General features: G+C 42.5%; 1 protein-coding gene across 1 annotated transcript in view; it reads right to left on the bottom strand.

Annotated features, from left to right (window-relative positions):
• The window catches only part of col8a2 (collagen, type VIII, alpha 2), a 49153-nt gene extending 31134 nt beyond the window's left edge, over positions 1 to 18019 (bottom strand). The window contains exon 1 of the mRNA XM_086171573.1: positions 17489 to 18019. The gene's annotated coding sequence lies outside the window, so the exon portion shown is untranslated. The remainder of the gene's footprint in view (positions 1 to 17488) is intronic.
• Positions 18020 to 18287: the final 268 nt, after the last annotated feature.

Genomic DNA, 18287 nt, shown 5'->3' with positions numbered 1-18287 from the left:
ATCATCATCATCCTTATCCTTTGCAAGATTGTTGTCGGATTGATATGAAAAGCCTTTAACCTAATGATAATAATAATAATATTAATGATAATAATAATAATAATAATAGTAATGATGATGATCCTAATGCTAATGTTACTGATAAATAATGATAATGATAATAATAATAAAAATAATAATAATTGTTATTATTATTGATATCGCTGTTGTTATTTTTATAATCATTATTATTTCTATCACCATTATTATTATTATTATTATTTTTATCATTATTATTGTCGATGTTGTTATTTCTATAATCATTATTATTTCTATCACCATTATTATTATTATTATTATTATTATTTTTATTATTATTATTGTCACTGTTGCTATTTATATAATAATAATTATTTCTATTATTACTATTATTATTATCACTATTGTCATTATTATTATTATTATTATTATTATTATTATTATTATTATTATTATTATTATCATTGTTGTTATTATTATTATTACTATTATTATTAATATTATGAGTAAGGGGTGTTATTCTTGTTAGTATCATTATTATAATTATTACTGTTATTCATCATTATTATCATTGTTGTTATTATTATTATTACTATTATTATTAATATTATGAGTAAGGGGTGTTATTCTTGTTAGTATCATTATGATAATTATTACTGTTATTCGTCATTATCATTATTGTTGTTTGACATAAAGTCTTTGATTTGGGACTTTGCACCGTGCAATTAATCAATTCATTTACAGTTTAAACCTGTTAAAATGAAGGCTCGGTAATGTTAGTTTTAAAGGAAGCTGCAGGTTGTTGGTTGGTTTGTTTGTTTGTTTGTTTTTAATGTATTGATTAATTTCACTCATCTCGGCTATCAGTCTGTCTCACTCGCTGTAATAACGACAGCTGGAACACAGAAATGTGACCTTTTCTCATTTTAAATGGATAGAATTCAATGAAATCACCAAGACTCGGTAAAATATCAGCCTCATGTTTTTCATATGAGGTCCTGCATGCTTGAGAGGCTGACTCAAAGGGTGGGTGAAACCAAGAGTTGGACGAGATCGCTAAAAAAGACACATGCCATTAAACGAATAAACGCTTGTTATCTGACACCCCCATCATCCGATTCCATATTTGCACTCAGCCAGCTATGCTAACACCGTCCGGGACCACGTGGTACGAGAAAGCCGTGTTTAGACGACGTTTCACACCCCCTCGGTCTGGAGCAGTGCAAACAGACATAATGTCGAAATAACAAGCGTCGGAATGCGGCGCTCCATAGGCAGCTGTTTGGTTTGGATGGAGATTTGAGACGGTGATGCAGACGGACGCACTCCCCGATTTTTATGACCAGACTGTCATCTGAAAGGGGGGGGGAATCGTCGCGTTTGCGAAGGGTCGTACGAAAACGCCCTCGAGTCCACGTTTGGGGTTCGGACCGGGACCCCGGGGGGGTTTTCGCGTCCAATTTCCCGACTTTTTACAGGAAATTTAGATCACACCGGTCAACCCGCGTTTGAAAAATATCGAGAGAAAAAAAACAAATGCGGAACACGGCATCGTCGCAATTAGAAGAAATCCGAAAAAATCCACAAAAAAGGACGAAGAAATCCACGAAAACGACCACCCCGATTTACCGTGATGATATTACTTTAATCTTTCGCGCTATCGGTGAGCGAAAGCCCCCAAAAAAAAAAAAAAAAGAGGGGGAGAAAGACCGACATGAAAAAGATTAAAGCTTCAGACGTAAAAATAAACATCGTCTGACTTTCCTTGCCCGCCATCGCCCCGGCTCCCCCTCCGCTCCGTTCAATAACGGCTGCGGTTTTCCGTCCGGACGACTTAAAAGGCCCTCGTAACGCTCTTTGAATGACGGCTGCCGGTTTCTGTCCTTCGCTTGTGTGCGTGTTTGTTGACACGCATGTGTTTATGTACAAGTTAGCGCCGGGTCCAGACCGCGTTTCCATTCGCCCGTCGCCAATTTTCGTCCCGGCCGCCGCCCCACTTCTTGATGTTCACCGCATCGCCCTCGGCGGTCACACTCGCTTTTAACTTGTGTTCCGTCTTGTTCTTTATCCGAGAAAATCGCGGCGTTCGTAAGGTGACGGCTACGATTGTTTGCTAACGCGCTGACGCAGATGTGAAAAATAGATCAAGTCGGGACTGAAAGTGGAGGCAAAAGCCGTGACGTCTGGATTTAAAAGTCAGGTTATTTCGTTACGCCGGCATAACGAGGTTTAAAAAAACGATTGGGGAAGCGACGCCATGTTCGCGCTCTGGAGAAAATACGCGGGAATCCATCCCGAGACGGAATTTCAGCGCCCGTTTCGATTTCCGGAGATCACATGATTACTTTGCCCGATTGTTTGCCCATTCATCCTTCGTTTCCGTCGGGTTCAAGATAAGATAAGATAAGAACAACTTTATTTATCCCGAAGGAAACTGTTGTGCCAGAGTTTCGAGTAAAACATAACAATAATAGCTAATAGTAGGAAGGAGGGAGAATAAGAAATACAACAAAACATAAAGTGTCAACAAAGTATCTCTCCTCTATCGCGCTTCTATTCGCTTCAACCCTCCACATGTTAGCATTGTTGCGTCTGAGTTGCGTGAAATGTGGCCGAAAATGACAACGCTCGCTTGAAATTCCCCGAACGAACGGCGCACGAGGACGAACGGAAGGAGGAGCACCTGCATGCGCGGACCAGGCTCGCCCGCAATTCCGCGACTTGGAATTCCTCGGTATAAAAGAGCCTCCGCAGACACACGGCGAGCCGATGAGACGGGGATGTTGTTGTCGTTCTGTTTCCTGTTTCCCCCCCCCGACAATGGAAAGATTAGACGTACAGGCATCTCGGAAAAAAAAAAAAAAAAAAAAAAGAAAAACCTCAGCCGGTGGCCAAAAGCATGCGGCTAGAAAACAAAAATCATGTGGCGGCGGCCGAGGCTCAGAACAGCGACTGCGTCTCCATGTTTTTGTCGGGGCGGACGGCAATTTGGTAAAAAAAAAAAAAAAAAATTGGATAAAAGAGGCTTCGGGCTGACAAAGTGGTGGAAAATGCAGACGCATTTTTGGTCGGGAGCTGGACCGCTTCTTGTTTTAATTCTTTGCATTCTGCAAAAAACTCCCAGACCCAACAGCAGCCGGTCGAACAACACCAATTGTTATTGTAAGTTTGCTCGGCGTCTTTTAGGGGGTTTCTTTACATTTCGGTCTTTTTTAAATCGCGGGTTCGAAGGGGAACCGGTGCCGTCGCGGAAATTTGGTGAGCGGCGGTCGCAAAGCTAACATGATGGGTGATTGTTTGAGCTGCTAACTGGAGTCTGGCTGCAGTCTGGAGAGGGGGAAGGGGTCAGTATGTGTCTGGGACAGATCCCATCTGGAGAGGGGGAAGCCGAGTGGAATAAGGGAGTACATCATATAAACATTCTTATGTTTCCCAAGAAGTATTTTCATAATTTACACGTATCCGGATTGCTTCAAGAAAAATTAAGCGAAACACCTCCGGGGGGAGTGGGGAGTGTGCTGTGACCCCGTGAGCTGAGAAAAAAACAAGACAAAAAAAAAAAAAAAAAACAATTCTTGGACGGACCCCATTGTCCGTCCGAGGTGGGCGATCTGATAACCCCCCCCCCCCCTAAAAAAAACAAAAAATTCTGCAATATCCCTTTAAAATCTTGGGCTCATCAGCTTCAAAAGCTTCTGTCATTGATTATTATTATCTTATTTTATTTTTATTATTACCGCTATCACAATTATTATATCCATTATTATTGTTGTCATCATCATCATATCGTTGTATGCATTATTATTATCATGATCGCCGCCAACATTATTTCTGTTATTATTATTATTATTATTAGAAATGGTAGTTATTACTATTCAATTATTGTTCTTGAAATTTATCACTTCTACAATGACAGAAGCTTTTGAAGCTGAGGAGAAATGATAAATTTCAATAACAATAATCGAATAGTAATAATTATGATAATGGATGGATGATGATATTTCTACAACTACCATTTCTAACAATAATAATAATAACAGAAATAATGTTGGCGATGATGATAATAATGATGCAAACAACAATATGATGATGATGACAACAATAATAATAGAAATAATAATTGTGATAGCAATAATACTACAAATAGAATAAAATAGAATAATAATAATCCTTATCATATACAAGTTAAGCTATGTGGATATAATAATAAGCAATTTAAGTGGAATAGTTAGAATAGAAGAATAGAATAGGTTACTTTAAATTTCAATTCCCACAGCAGGAGGTGGCCTGTGCATTGAGTTGTAAATAAATTCCAAGTGAAAAGGATGGCACACAAAAGTATCAAAAAATATTACAAAAAAAAAAAACATAAACACTGTAAATCAAAACTTGAAAAATTAGCAGCAAACAACAGCCGCTGCACAGTTTGGATGAGTGACTGAATGAATGAATTATCTCAAATTAAAATCCAGATACCGTTTCCATTTGAGAGGTGGAAATTGAAACATTTCCAAATCACCCTTTTGTCCTTTTCTATCACGTTGCACTTGGAGGCCGAGGTATTTTGTGTTACGGCAGGGGCAGGATTTGCACCCTCCATCACTTTCCGCTGGGAGGAAGTGGCCTTCTGACGGGAGGAACTCCTTTCAGAAAAACAGTCCGCTATCTGTGAGGCAAAGAATTATGCACGGGGACGCTGAGGAACCCGGGGCTGCAGAGCAATGTAAGCAAAGCTGGTTTTTGGATCGCACATGTAGAAAGGCCACGAGGGGATCATCCTTAATTCATTAGGGTGCAGTTAATCAGTAAATTCGGAGACCCTGTGCACATTCCCCAAACGATGGAGTGGTCTGGGTTTCTCATCGTTCCACAAGCGAGAGTGGATGGGTTCATGTTGCGTGGAGGGTCTAGCGCAGGGGTGGGCAATTATTTTGGCAGACGGGCCTTATTTCTTATTTAATTTTTATGCACGGGCCAAAATTTAAATTTTTTGGGGCATTTATGTCAATTGTAAAATCATTAATAATAGTATAAATGTACCGTCTGACATTATTTGGAAAAAAAAATGGAAGGGAAAAAAATTATAAAGGGAAAAAATAAGTTTCTAAATTCAATATTGATTGAAAATATTTGTTAAAATATTAAAATAAAAAAGTTTGGCGGGCCGGATAAAAATGCAAAACGAGCCACATTTCTTATTTAATTTTTCTAATTTTTTGGGGCTTTTATTTCAATTATAAAATCATTAATAATAGTATAAATGTACCGTCTGACATTATTTTGGGAAAAAAATGAAAGGGAAAAAAATCAAAAAGGAAAAAATAAGTTTCTAAATTCAATATTGATTGAAAATATTTGTTAAAATATTAAAATAAAATAGTTTGGTGGGCCGGATAAAAATGCAAAAACGAGCCACATTTCTGATTTAATTTTTCTAATTTTTTGGGGCTTTTATTTCAATTATAAAATCATTAATAATAGTATAAATGTACCGTCTGACATTATTTTGGGAAAAAAATGAAAGGGAAAAAAATCAAAAAGGAAAAAATAAGTTTCTAAATTCAATATTGATTGAAAATATTTGTTAAAATATTAAAATAAAAAAGTTTGGCGGGCCGGATAAAAATGCAAAACGAGACACATTTCTTATTTAATTTTTCTAATTTTTTGGGGCTTTTATTTCAATTATAAAATCATTCATAATAATATAAATGTACCGACTGACATTATTTGGAGAAAAAAAATGAAAGGGAAAAAAATTATAAAGGGAAAAAATAAGTTTCTAAATTCAATATTGATTGAAAATATTTGTTAAAATATTAAAATAAAATAGTTTGGCGGGCCGGATAAAAATGCAGAACGAGCCGGATGAAGCCCGCGGGCCGTAAAATAGCCAAGTCTGTTCTAGCTAATCACGTTCACTTTTAAATAAATTAAACCTGCTGCAAATCTCAGAGCACGGATTCTGACATTGAATCCGACCCACGCAAAGCCGCCATTTGTTGGTTTGCATTCATTTCTCTGTGTTGTGTTATTAAATCCATCACCTAAGATAAAAAAAAAAAATAATAACAAATAAAAAATCCAATCATGATGATACCCAATAACCAATAAAGCAGGGACACCAATATACCGTAATTTCCGGACGATAAGCCGCAACTTTTTTCACTTAAACAACGATGCGGCTAATATATGGATTTTTTTTGGGGGGGGGGCGGCTAATGAGCTTCACGCCGCTAAAACATTTATCCTCGTCACATTTAACCGATGAAATGACCGAGTCTGTTCAACTCCGACACCGAAAAAGACGACTTTTTATCGGTTTTACTGCGCAGGAGGAAGCCCGAGATAGCGATCGGCTAGCCGGTGCGGCTAATACAGAGGTGCGCTCAATGGTCCAAAAATTACGGTAATCAATTATGGCGTCATACCCCTGTATCGATAAACACAACTGACAGTCTATTTTGGTTGCCCCTTTTCACAAAGGAAAATATAACTGTCAAACAAACAATGCTGCTCCGATTTAGCCATATACTTGCACATATGTGTCAAATTGATTATTCTTTTCAAGGTTTTATTTCTTGTGGGTTGAGTCCGGAGCGAAGTCTAGTAGCGACCGAGACGTAATAATCGAGTTACGAGAACACGGACGCTTCGGGAACGCCCGAGGGATCGGGGCGACCGCAAACTCTGATAGGCGTAATACGAATCATCTGCTTGCCTTTTTGACGAAAAGGAAGGGGGGAAAAAAAAAAAAAAAAAAAAAGGTTTCGGGGAACAATAATGAGAAAATACTTGTCGTTTCAGCTTCTGGCGCGAACCAACTCCGCCCGTCATTCAGAGCCACTGACATGCAGGGTCGGAGCCAGAATGGACCGCAAATCGACGCGTTATCATCGTCCTCTTTATCATTTAGCATTTCTGCTCAATGTTAGATATCAGGGACGGCGGTCCGGCCTGCGAATCGGCCACAGACCGATCCCAAACTGTGACGTCTCTTCATTCCGACATCAGGTTTGAATCAGCGGGTCGTCGCGCCAGGGACGCATTCTCCCGCCATGATGACCACGCCGACATGTCTGGATCTCCGGCTCTGTCTCCGCAAGCCGGTGCTATCCCTCCCACCGTTCCACCAGGAAGTACCGTGGAAGAAGCCTTCGCATTGGAAACGCCTTCCTCAAAACACAACTTGAACGGTTCCATTCAGATCTATCTAGATCTGATATTCGGGGAAATAAAACATAAATTAGCCGGGCTCTTGGGTAAGACTTAAATTACTTTTAACCCTCATAAACCTACTAGAAGTACCTTTTGCTCGCTCGAAGCGATCTCAGGCAAAACTGTTCTCCGTTCTACTACCTCAGTGGTGGAACAAACTTCCGGAAGCAACAAGACTAGCATCGTCTCTCTCAACCTTCAAGAAACAGGTAAAAACTGTTCTCTTTCAGGACTTTTTACTGCGTTGATGCCCCAGATCAGGTTAGGCAGCAAGTTAGGCTATGCAGTGTGTGTGTGTGTGTGTGTGTGTGTACATTTGTGTATGTCTTTGTCAAAAAAAAAAAAATCACTAACCCCAGCTTACTGTTCTGTATATTTCCTGTGCATCTTGTATTTGCAAGTGTATTTGCAGTCCTCTATTGTAAGTCGCTTTGCATAAAAGCGTCTGCAAAATGTAATGTAATGTAATGTAATATTATGTCAAGGGTCAATTTGACCCATTGGGTCAATGGGTGAAACGGGTCAAATTGACCCTAAACATAATATGAGGGTTAAAGATGAAAAAAGAAAGCAAAAACTGGCCTGGTCTCTTAGTAAACAAACAGCGCAGTAGTTGAGCCTCATTCATGGAGGAACGATCTATCGATGCTATCTGAGATCGCACCGCTACTTTTACCTCCTAACACGTCTTCCTCGCTCTCACTGCCATTTCCATTTTGCGCTCGATCCATAACCGAACCCCTCCAGCTTCGCCTTCTCACCGACTTTCCCCGGTGTTTCCAATTTTCCCCCCGATCACGCTTTTTCAGGCGGGTTCCTGCAGTTTCCGCCCCGGTTCTCGGTCGCGGAAGCTCTCGGTTCGGCTTTTCGTCGAAAACGAGGGGCCAAGCGATTTAGAAAATGACCACTTCTCTGGTTCAAATTAGCAATGAGGCAATAGAATAAGACTTTTTTTTTTTTTTTTTTTTTTTTTTCAGACTCAAAGAGTATAAAGCAGGAACAGTCAGGAAAAAGAGCGTATTGCCATCTGTAAACCACATGAAATCTAGTGGTAACTGTTTCAAAGTCCGTCCTAATGAAGTTTTACGTTGGCTGTCCAAAGAATATCCTCCCGCAAGGTTTTTTTTTTTTTTTGCTTTTGTTTTTGTTTTTGTTTTTTTTTTCCCTTCTTAGCATTCACTACTGACAGAATGACAGATTTGCATGGCTAACATCAAGAAGATTTTTTTTTTTTTTTTTTTTTCTGTTTCCATCCTTTAATTTTGTTAATTCGTCATCCATTTAAAAAAAAAAAAAAAAAAAAAAAGAAACCGGTTTAATCTCAAGGTCACGTCAGTCCTCCAGCTTCCTCGGTTAGTAAGGAGACAGTTCCCTTCTGTGGTGCTTTATTCCACGACATCTGCATCCTTTCAACGGAACCGCCACGAATAATCGTTTCTCTTAATCTTTCTGATTCAGCTCCTCCGAACGAGAGGCATAAAACCAGTGCGTCGGCAAAACCCCGGCTGTTAAATTTCACCGGATATATACTTCGTTTCGTTGCCGAACGCCGTCTTTCTCGAAGTACCGTCAAACACGACAGCGCGGCGTTTGAAATGCTAACCAACCGCTAATCGCTATCCCGCTAAGATCGTTCGACGGAGCGACGGCGCTTCTTTTCACCGTCGCACCAAACAGAATAAATCATCCTCAACGGCTTCTTTAAGGGCTTGGGAACGCCGCCAAACTGCGTCGCCTCTCCTGTCTAACTCCGGAAAGCATTACATATATTATGTGGATAAACAGAAACAAGAGATCTCAGACTACACACACACACACACACACACACACACACACATTATGTGCTCGGCAGTGCGGCAACCTTCGACCGGAGTTGGTCTCGAGTAGGAATGAACATTAAGTTACTCTTTCATTTGCTTGTTTCACTCATTTTTTTGTTGTTTTGCTGATTACAGGAAATGATTAGAAGCAAATCTGTGAAGGATTGGTGGTGCTGTGCGTGGCCTGATGCCTCTGAGCATTACATTATGAAACATGTGTTGCCCAATCAGCTCAAAGTCTGTACAGAAAGGATTTATTCCCTAAGCTGACGCTATTTAAAAACACAGTCAGGAGGACCGGTGGGATACGATAACAACCAAAACGTGTATTGGACTTTACCGGGTTTCAAAAATATCCGAGCGTCCGGCGAGACGAGGTGAACTTTTCGCCGGATTACCCCTAAAAATTCCCGCCGGGGGGGGGTTTTCGCGCTCTTTCGCAGGATACAGGGAGAAAGCGACTTTTCAGATGTTTACGGCGGTAGAAAATGGCAACATCTGCCTGTTTGTTTTAAGAGAAAGAAGAATAACATTACATTACATTTGGCAGACGCTTTTATCCAAAGCGACTTACAATAGAGGACATAAGGACTGCAAATAACACTTGCAAATACAAGATGCACAGGAAATATACAGAACAGTAAGCTGGGGTTAGTTTTGTTTTTTAAGACAAAAACATGCACACACACACACACACACACACACACACACACACTGCATAGCCTAACTTGGTGCCTAACCTGATCTGGGGCGGCTCAAGCATCAGCGCAGTAAATAGTCCTGAACTGATGTGTGTGTGTGGCCAGATGTGTGTGGCCATGTGGCGGGCACCTGTGCTAGGGAGGCACGTGGAAGAGGAGGAAAAAAAAAAAACAAAAACAAATGTGATTGTCGTGTTAAAGTGTCATTGTCATGTCCCGATCGCTCCAAAAACATGCGGAGGGCTCCCTAAATTGCGAATGAATGGGAAGAAGTGCAGGGTGAACCCCACGTTTCGCCCAATAACAGCTGGGTTTTAGCGCCGGCAGCCCTGAATGAATGAATGAATGACCCCTCTCTCCGACGCTTTCAGTCTAAATTCTAAATTCAAAAAAATAAAGGGAACACTTAAACAACACAATGTAACTCCAAGTCAATCACACTTGTGTGAAATCATAGTGTCCACTCAGGAAGCAACACAGATTCATTTGGACTTGTTTTAAGGACATTACATCAAAGTTGGATCAGCCCGGAGTTTGTTTTTACACTTTAATTTTGAGTGTGATTCCTAATCCAGACCTCCATGGGTTGATACAATTGATTTCCATCGATCATTTTGGTGTGATTCTGTTGTCAGCACATTCAACTGTGTAAAGAGCAAAGTATTTCATAAGAATATTTCATTCATTTACATCTAGGATGTGTTTTTTAAGTGTTCCCTTTATTTTTTTGAGCAGCGTCTGGTCACGCCATCATTCTCCTCACTTTTGGATTCTCATGTAAAATGTCTTCACGATCGGTGTCCCGTCAAGACGTGACCCCCGGAGGAGGTCACGCAAACCCGAAACCCCCGACGACAATCTCGTCGAAATCTTTGTCTTCGAGTCCAAGCGGAAATTAGCGTATCACGTAATGAAATCCTCGGCGGGGCCGCGGCTGAGATATCTTCGCTAATCGGAATCGAACAGACATGATGTCACAACGACGCTGATTTTTTGGGGGGAGAAAAAAAAAAAAAAAGAAAAAAAGAGAGCGATGATTCACAAAAACAATAAAAAAATGTCCCCCAAAAAAATATCAATATTTCGCTGTCAAGTTTTTTTTTTATTTTCATCGTTCATAATCCATCTCGGATTTTACGGCTTCACGTCACATAAGCAATAAATAAGAAAAAAAACAATAAATAAATAAATAATGAATAAAAAATTAAAACCAATAAAATGATCAATAAATATAAAATAAAAATCAATACATAAACTCCACCCAGGTACCTTTTCCTTTTTTTTTTTTTTTTTACGAGAACCTGACCCAAAACCAAAGGGACGATTATAATTTAAAATGCGTTTCGCCAAAATATCCCGATAACAGAAAAAAATTCCCACGGCCAGTGAGAAAAAAAAAAAAAAAAAAAAAAAAAATCCATCAAAACAGAACCTCGACGTTTTTGTCAGCCTCGGTTTCAGTTCGAATAACAAATGCGCGCAAAAAAATAAAAATGGCCGGCCTCCGTTTGTGCAATTCTATCCACGAAACGTGTCCGTTTGCTCGAATTCTCAGCGTGACGAATGAATGCGAGTTGAATGTGGAAAACTTAAAAGCGATTCGCCAGCATCTGATACGTGTTTGCCCTGGATGGATCTGAATAAACAAACACGTTAATGGCACTTTCAATTATTTTTAAATATAATACTTTTTAACATCTGCTGAATTGCTTTTCTTCCCCTGTTGAGTACACCTGGCCCCTCGCACCAAGTCCTGCTCTTTTTTTTTTTTTTTTTTTTTTAATAAACTACTATGCACATGCCTAAATCAGGCTCAGACTGAACAATAACAAAGTCTGCAGCGGTTCGAATGGTCTCAAAAGAGTCGTTTCCAGACCCTCGCAAAATATTGACCATTCAGGGGGAAAGATATATTCATCCTGCATCTGAAGTAATAAAGATAATAAAAAAAAAAAAACAGTTGGCTCATAGAGGATGTCTGTGACCAGATAAAACGTGGGATATTGTGAGTTTTTACAACGAAGCGGCGACCCCCGTTAAGAGTCGGCTTCAACTTTCCCGCCTACGGGAAGACGAGAACCTGCGCTGCACCTCAAAATGGACATTATTTGGCTTTACGATATCCAGAAAACCTCAGCGTCAGTGGAAGAACACAAGATGTCACATCCCATTAACTGGGAACGACGCCGCCGCTGGATGAGCAAAGGGGATCTCGTGCCCGTTTCTTCCTGCTGGATTCTTTTTGAAAACACGGGCGGGCGTCCCGAAAGAACTCGGACAGGGTTGGAAAAATATAGATTCGGCTAAACGGAGGCGTTGCTCAATACGTGTTTTGCTGCGGTGCAATAAAGAATGGGGGTATTTTATTCAAACAGAGCTGATTCATGGATGGTAAACAAAATAAAAGGGAAATAAATATCCGCCGCCCACGAATAAAAACTTTCATGCTCATCTCAAAGCTAACGTTGGTTCATTCGTCGGAAATAAACACGACACCTTCCGCTGTCATCGGTGGATCAAATCCACGCTTTCATGGATAGAACGACACAACAAATGTATCGATGTGCGTCCCGCTTTTATTGACTTTTGCTTATTGTTTAAAAATGCCCATTCAAACCTACCGTAGTTTCCGAACTATTAGGCGCACCTCAATATTAGCCGCACCGGCTAGCCGATGGCTATCTCGGGCTTCCTCCTGCGCGCTAAAACCGTCAAAGTCGTCTTCTTCGGAGTCCAGATCCGGGCGTTTGTTGATCGCGTTCTGTCGGCTGTCAAACTTTCACCCTCGCAGGCATTCGCAATTGGCGATTATCTGCAATAACCGGGGTGATTTGAGCCGAGCGGAAAGATAACCTTTAACCTTAATTATAACTGTGTTTCTGGTGTTCTTTCTCTCCTGCCGACACTCGTATTCGGCATTTCCTGCACTAAAAAAGTGAAAGTAAAGCCTTTCCACGTATGAGACCCTTGCTAACGTTATCTCCAGCTAGCTGTCTTTCATTAATCCAACTTGACAATCACTTTTCTACTTCTTCTAAGACTTGAGTCCCATTCTTCATCAATGTTTCTTTGCCCCTTTAGCCACATAAGCTATCTTCAGCGCGGCTTTGTACAGACGGTTAGCTTAGCCGTGTTGTTGTGCTTGGTGAGATCCGTAACACCAACACCACGGTTTAACTATTAATTCCCTCTTCAGATCAACTGATATACCGTAATTTCCGGACTATTGAGCGCACCTCAATATTAGCCGCACCGGCTAGCCGATCGCTATCTCAGGCTTCCTCCTGCGCGCTAAAACCGTCAAAGTCGTCTTCTTCGGTGTCGGAGTCAAACGGACAGAATTTCTCGGTCATTTCATGAGTCCGATGTGACTAGGATAAACGTTTTAGCGGCGTGAAGCTCGTTAGCGTCCCCCGCCCAAAAAAGTCCACACATTAGCCGCTTCGTCGTTAACGGGAAAAAAGTCGCGGCTTATCGTCCGGAAATCATGGTAGTCGTTTTTTACGTCCTATTCAGCCATTCGCTCGCACATTCACATCGACCAATCAGTTCCCACCCACACAAACAACCACACGGGGGACATTCGGGGCGTCCGATGAACCTACTGCGTGTTTTCGGACCGAGGGAGGAACCTTCTCGCTTCTCGTCGTTATAACATTCGTCCCAAAAAGAAAAAGAAAAAAGAAAGCGGAACGGGAAAAACCAGATCCGATACGAGGTCGGCGAAAGGAGACGCGCGAAAGACGGCGGTCGTCTGCGAAAAGGTCCCCGAGACGATAACCCTTGAGCTCGGAAACCCCGTTTAGACACAACAACTCCTCGCCGAGTCAATGGGAGACGGAGGAAAAATAACAAGGAGCATCTGCCAAGCCTCCCCACTGCTCGCTCTCGCTGCTCTTCCCTGTCCCCCTTTTGTTGCCAGGCCAATGGAAAAACTCCCTCCGGTCCAGACACAGTTATGAGAGAATGGAAGCGTAAGTGGAAGACAGACAGAGATAAACACAGATAAAGGGGAAAGACAAACATATCAGGATGACCCGCGGAGAAAAAACTTGTAAGTTAAGCTGCCAACATTTTAATAGACATAAAACAGAATTACAATAATACAAAGCGCGCCTGTGTTTTTGTTTTCCTCCCCCTCCTCCCGCCGTCGTCTGGTGTGTGCGTGTGTTTTTTTTTTTTTTTTTTTTGCAAAGTTCATGCGGCGCTGAGATCCAAAACAATGTGTCTGATTAATAACATGCTGCTCCGTCCACTCTGGAGGGCTGTATGTTTGCGCAGATTCGCTTTTTCCGCCGTAGACCCCGAACCGACTTCCACATTAGCCGCGCGTCAGGCCAAGATGGCTACCGGCGACGCGCGAAGAAGCCACGGGACTTCGAAACGCAAAATAGGAGGAGGGGGAACGTTCATCTTCCCGCATCTCGAACGTGTTTCCGCTGTACGTCTTTTCTTCTTCCCCTTTTTTAAACCGAAAAAAAAAAAAAAAACCTAAAATCCAGCCTATTAATTTGGAACGCCACGGTCCAAACTCTGATTAAGACCAGGGCCTGGATCCTGTTTCCATCACCCCTCGGTGCAATTCTTCATTCGCTATATCAGTGGCACCACTTTGCATCATTATAATTTGTGCAGAGGCACGCATGGCCTTGTGAGTGTGTGTGTGTGTGTGTGTGTGTGTGTGTTTTCATAATTGTGTGTTCTGAAGGTAAGGAAAGGCATGCAGCTGCAGGTGAGGTTTACATAAGCTTTACCCTGATGGTTTGCCATGAAACACACGTGTCTGTGAGTGTGTGTGTGTGTGTGTGTGTGTGTGTGTGTGTTTGAAGTAAGTGGCCTTTACTTCTGATTGAGAACAAGCGGCATGCTTCTTCATTTCCTGTCCGCTGAGACATAAGACACACTTAGCCTCCGCCTATGTGCACGTGCGAGCAATAGTAGGCGAACAAACATGCGTTAAAACACAAAAACGGAGAGGAATATAATACTTTTAACAAATAATACATGAAAAGTAGAACTGATGTGTTTGTATAAAATGTAGATTTTGACTTTTCCAATCTTTGAATATTGCCGCGTTTATCTGAGAACAGACTTTTCTGAGCGGCCGTGGGACAGGAGAGGGAATTTTGGAGTGAAATGTTTGCTATAGCGCCCCCTTGTGGCCACCGCGTGTAACGCGTTCTCCAAGCCGGAGAGGAGGAGAAGCACCGAGGCGGCAAATTGCGGCGGCGATAACCTCGGTGCGATTCGGGGTTTCCGGTTTTTCGAAGGACTACGCTCTCCCGCCTCAACCGCTATCGCTTCTCAATCCGATGACGAATCGGTCCGACGATCCCCGCGTTTCGTTCCGGCCCCCTCGGAAAAAAAAAGAAGAAATCAAAACCGGAGTAGATCTGCGCTATACGATAAGCTCGTCGGGCCACAGGCGGCGGGAGCGCGTTCATCTGTTCCAAACGTGTGTTTGTTTGCAAATGTCTGTAAGGAGTGTAAAACCATGTGTGTTTGTGTTGCGCCGGGCATAAAGTGTGCGGTGTTTTGCCACTGAGCGTTCAGCGCGAGGATTGTTTGTGTCAAGGTTGGCCACGCTTGGGCTTTTCGTAAGCGAGGTCGCTAAAGCGCGCGAATTCCCCCGTCGGAAACCATCGGAAACTACCGGAAGGCTAATAGTTGGCGTGTTATTTTTTTTTTTGGTTTGTTTGTTTGCTAAATCACCACCGCTGCTGTTGTTGTTTATGTTTTTCGCTATATGGTTCACCGGATGAGCGCGCTAAGCCATGTGGGTTTTCACCATTTTTTTAAATTTGAATTGGAAAAGGGGTTCTAAGCCGAACGCTTTGTTGCTTCCGGGCGGGAAGCAACAAAACGTTGTTTGCGAATAAAACAAACAAATCCCTGCGAGCAGGGACTCGATGTGCACGGAACAAAACAAGTCATTAGTTAGATTTCCCTCTGATGTCTCCTTGTTTAAACTGAAGATGGGGGAAAAATGCATGACTCACCAGCAGCACGCAAAGTTAATAGTTAATGCGGTTACTTTTACCTGCCAATGTTTGTTAAATGAGCACAATACCCAGTTCAGCTATTTGGTTAACTATGCGGAGAATTCTTGCCGTTACCGATCATCTGTTGTTTTGATTTCTTGTGCCGCCTTTTTTCGGGGAGGCGATTTCGCCGAGAGTCGCCGGGGTTTTTTCGCGTCAGCGAGAGCTCTCACTCCAGAACACTCGCCGAATAGAATCGCCATGGTTACGACACAATGTTGGTATAATCTTTATGCCAGGAGCGGAAACACAATTAGTACGTTTCCAAGAAAACGGCACCGTGAGGCTGGCGAACGACAGAGAAAGCATAAATCTAGGAACCTATGGGTGTTTTAATAGGAGCAGAGACGGAACCGGGGTCCAACTGCAAACCGCCGAATCCGTCCGAGAGGCCCCCGAACATTTTAAGCAAACAGTGTTTTGGAGAGTGAAGCAGGAGTCGCTGTGGACCAGCAGCTACGCGGAGGTCTTGGAATGGATGAGAACTATTAAAGACGTCCCGGCGCCAGAAAATTCGCGATTTTTGCTCTCGAAAATGGGGGGTGGGGGGGGGGGGGAACACGCAGGTACACTCCGAGTCCGCTCTCCCCGCCACGAGCCGGTTAAAGAGACCGACGCTGCCAAATGTTTTTTTGGATTTCAGAATTCCAGCCCACACTCTTTTCCAGACTATCTCCTCCTCTCTTTCTCTTACACTGGTTCTACACCTCTGCTGACCCCCTCCTCCCCTCCGTTCTTTTCTCTCCCTTTTTTTCCCTTCACCCCGTTAAACGCACGCGATCGAAAATGTTCGAGATTTTATCCGCCTCTATTTATTTATCACAGGTTCCCCCCCCGTCCCCTTGACGTTTCTTTCCCCGCAAACCTCCAATCTATTACTCACTCTCTGTTAAGTTTGTCATACGAGACACCTGAGAAGTCCCGACTCTGCCTCGTCTCTCTGTTGTTACACTGGAATGCAGCATGGCTTGCCAGAGGCGTTACAGTGGATGGACATATTGAGGCAGAATGGCGAGAGGAGGAGAGATGAATGGAAATTAAAGGAGAGGATCTATGAAGACCATAGTTTAAAACTCCATTTTTTTTTTTTTTTTCCAAAACCGAAGCTATCATCTGCCCTTAGGTTGAATTACCGTATCCCGTTACCGTCCCCCCCGCCCCCCCCCCCCCAACCCGATGCATGTTCAGATACGGCGCCACGCCCACATTTTAGCATCATCCGCGCACAAAAAAAAAAAAAAAAAAAAAAAAAAAGTACACGCGACCGGGTCGTCCCGATGCTACACCTGGAAATCCTGCATCTAAAACAACCAGATGGGGTAAACCTGTTGTTGATGAAAAAATAATGTACAAATAATAGAGTGTCATTAGAAATCCGCACAACAACACCCGAAATCGTACGATTAAGCGTCTGTAAAGAGTCTGAGCCGGAGCCGGTTGAATAAACTGAACTTTCTAATCTGCAAGCCATTACCCTCCACGCTAGCTTAGGACTGTGGAGAATTATGCAGGTCCCATGACTAAGATATTGCGACGTCTGTTTTTTATTTTTATTTTTTCCCTTTTCCTGTTCTCTCCTTCTGTTTCTCTTGGCGCGGGCCACCGCAGCCACATGTGATGAAGTGAAAAGACAGGAGACGGCGGGGACGCGAAGAGATCCAAAGGAATAGCGAGGGCAGGTAGGACTTACCTTGCTCTCCTCAGAGTATTGAGGGGCAGGGAGATTTTTTTTGGGGGGGGGATGCACTGGCAGGGCAGTGGTACGTATGAGCTTCTGGCGGATCTCTCGTCTACCTCCCTCCTCGCTTCAGCCACGTGTGTCTCCCATGGGATACGATGGCATCGGATATTCTTCAATGAAGCCAAAAGAGAGGAGTGGTGTCCCCTTGGCTCGGCGACTTAAAAAAGTGAAGAACCGGCGCTGCTCACGCGTGCTGGAGGAAACGAAACAAAACAAAAAAAAAAAAAAAAAAGGGAAAAAAAAAAAAAAAAAGTTAACTGCAGGTGGACCAAACTGACTCCTTATGTTTTATTTTTCTGTCTCCGGCAAAAAAGAAAAAGCGAAAAAAAAAAAAAAAAAAAAAAAAAAAAACTCCATCCATATGCTTTTAGGCTGCAAATGAGAAAAGGGGTGAAAAAAAAAAAAAAAGGCAGAAAATTAAAAAAAAAAAAAAAAAAAAATGAAAAAAGGAGTGAGTGGGGTGGGTGGGTGGGTGGGGGGAACCCTCTCCTTTACTTTCTGTAAGATGTCCAGACGCAGATCTGAGGAGAGCACCTTCCCAATCTATTCGCCCTCGCGCTCCGGGGTAGAAAAAGTAGGAGGGAAGGACCGACGGAGCTGGACGGAGAGGGAGAGAGAGGAAGAGTGAAGTGAGACTCGCTTCATCGGCCCTCAGTCAGTCAGGCAGGCAGGCAGGCAGGCAGGCAGCGATGCAATATAACGCTGAGCTAAAGGCTGTGGGTTCCAGCAGGCTGCGCTCCCACTCTCA

This window comes from Fistularia commersonii, chromosome 24 (genome assembly GCF_037954325.1).
Source record: "Fistularia commersonii isolate RoL2024-O1a breed Wild chromosome 24, RoL_Fcom_v1.0, whole genome shotgun sequence".
Taxonomy (NCBI): domain Eukaryota; kingdom Metazoa; phylum Chordata; class Actinopteri; order Syngnathiformes; family Fistulariidae; genus Fistularia; species Fistularia commersonii.
Note: the sequence above shows the minus strand (reverse complement) of the source record. Positions and strands in the feature narration are given on the sequence as shown.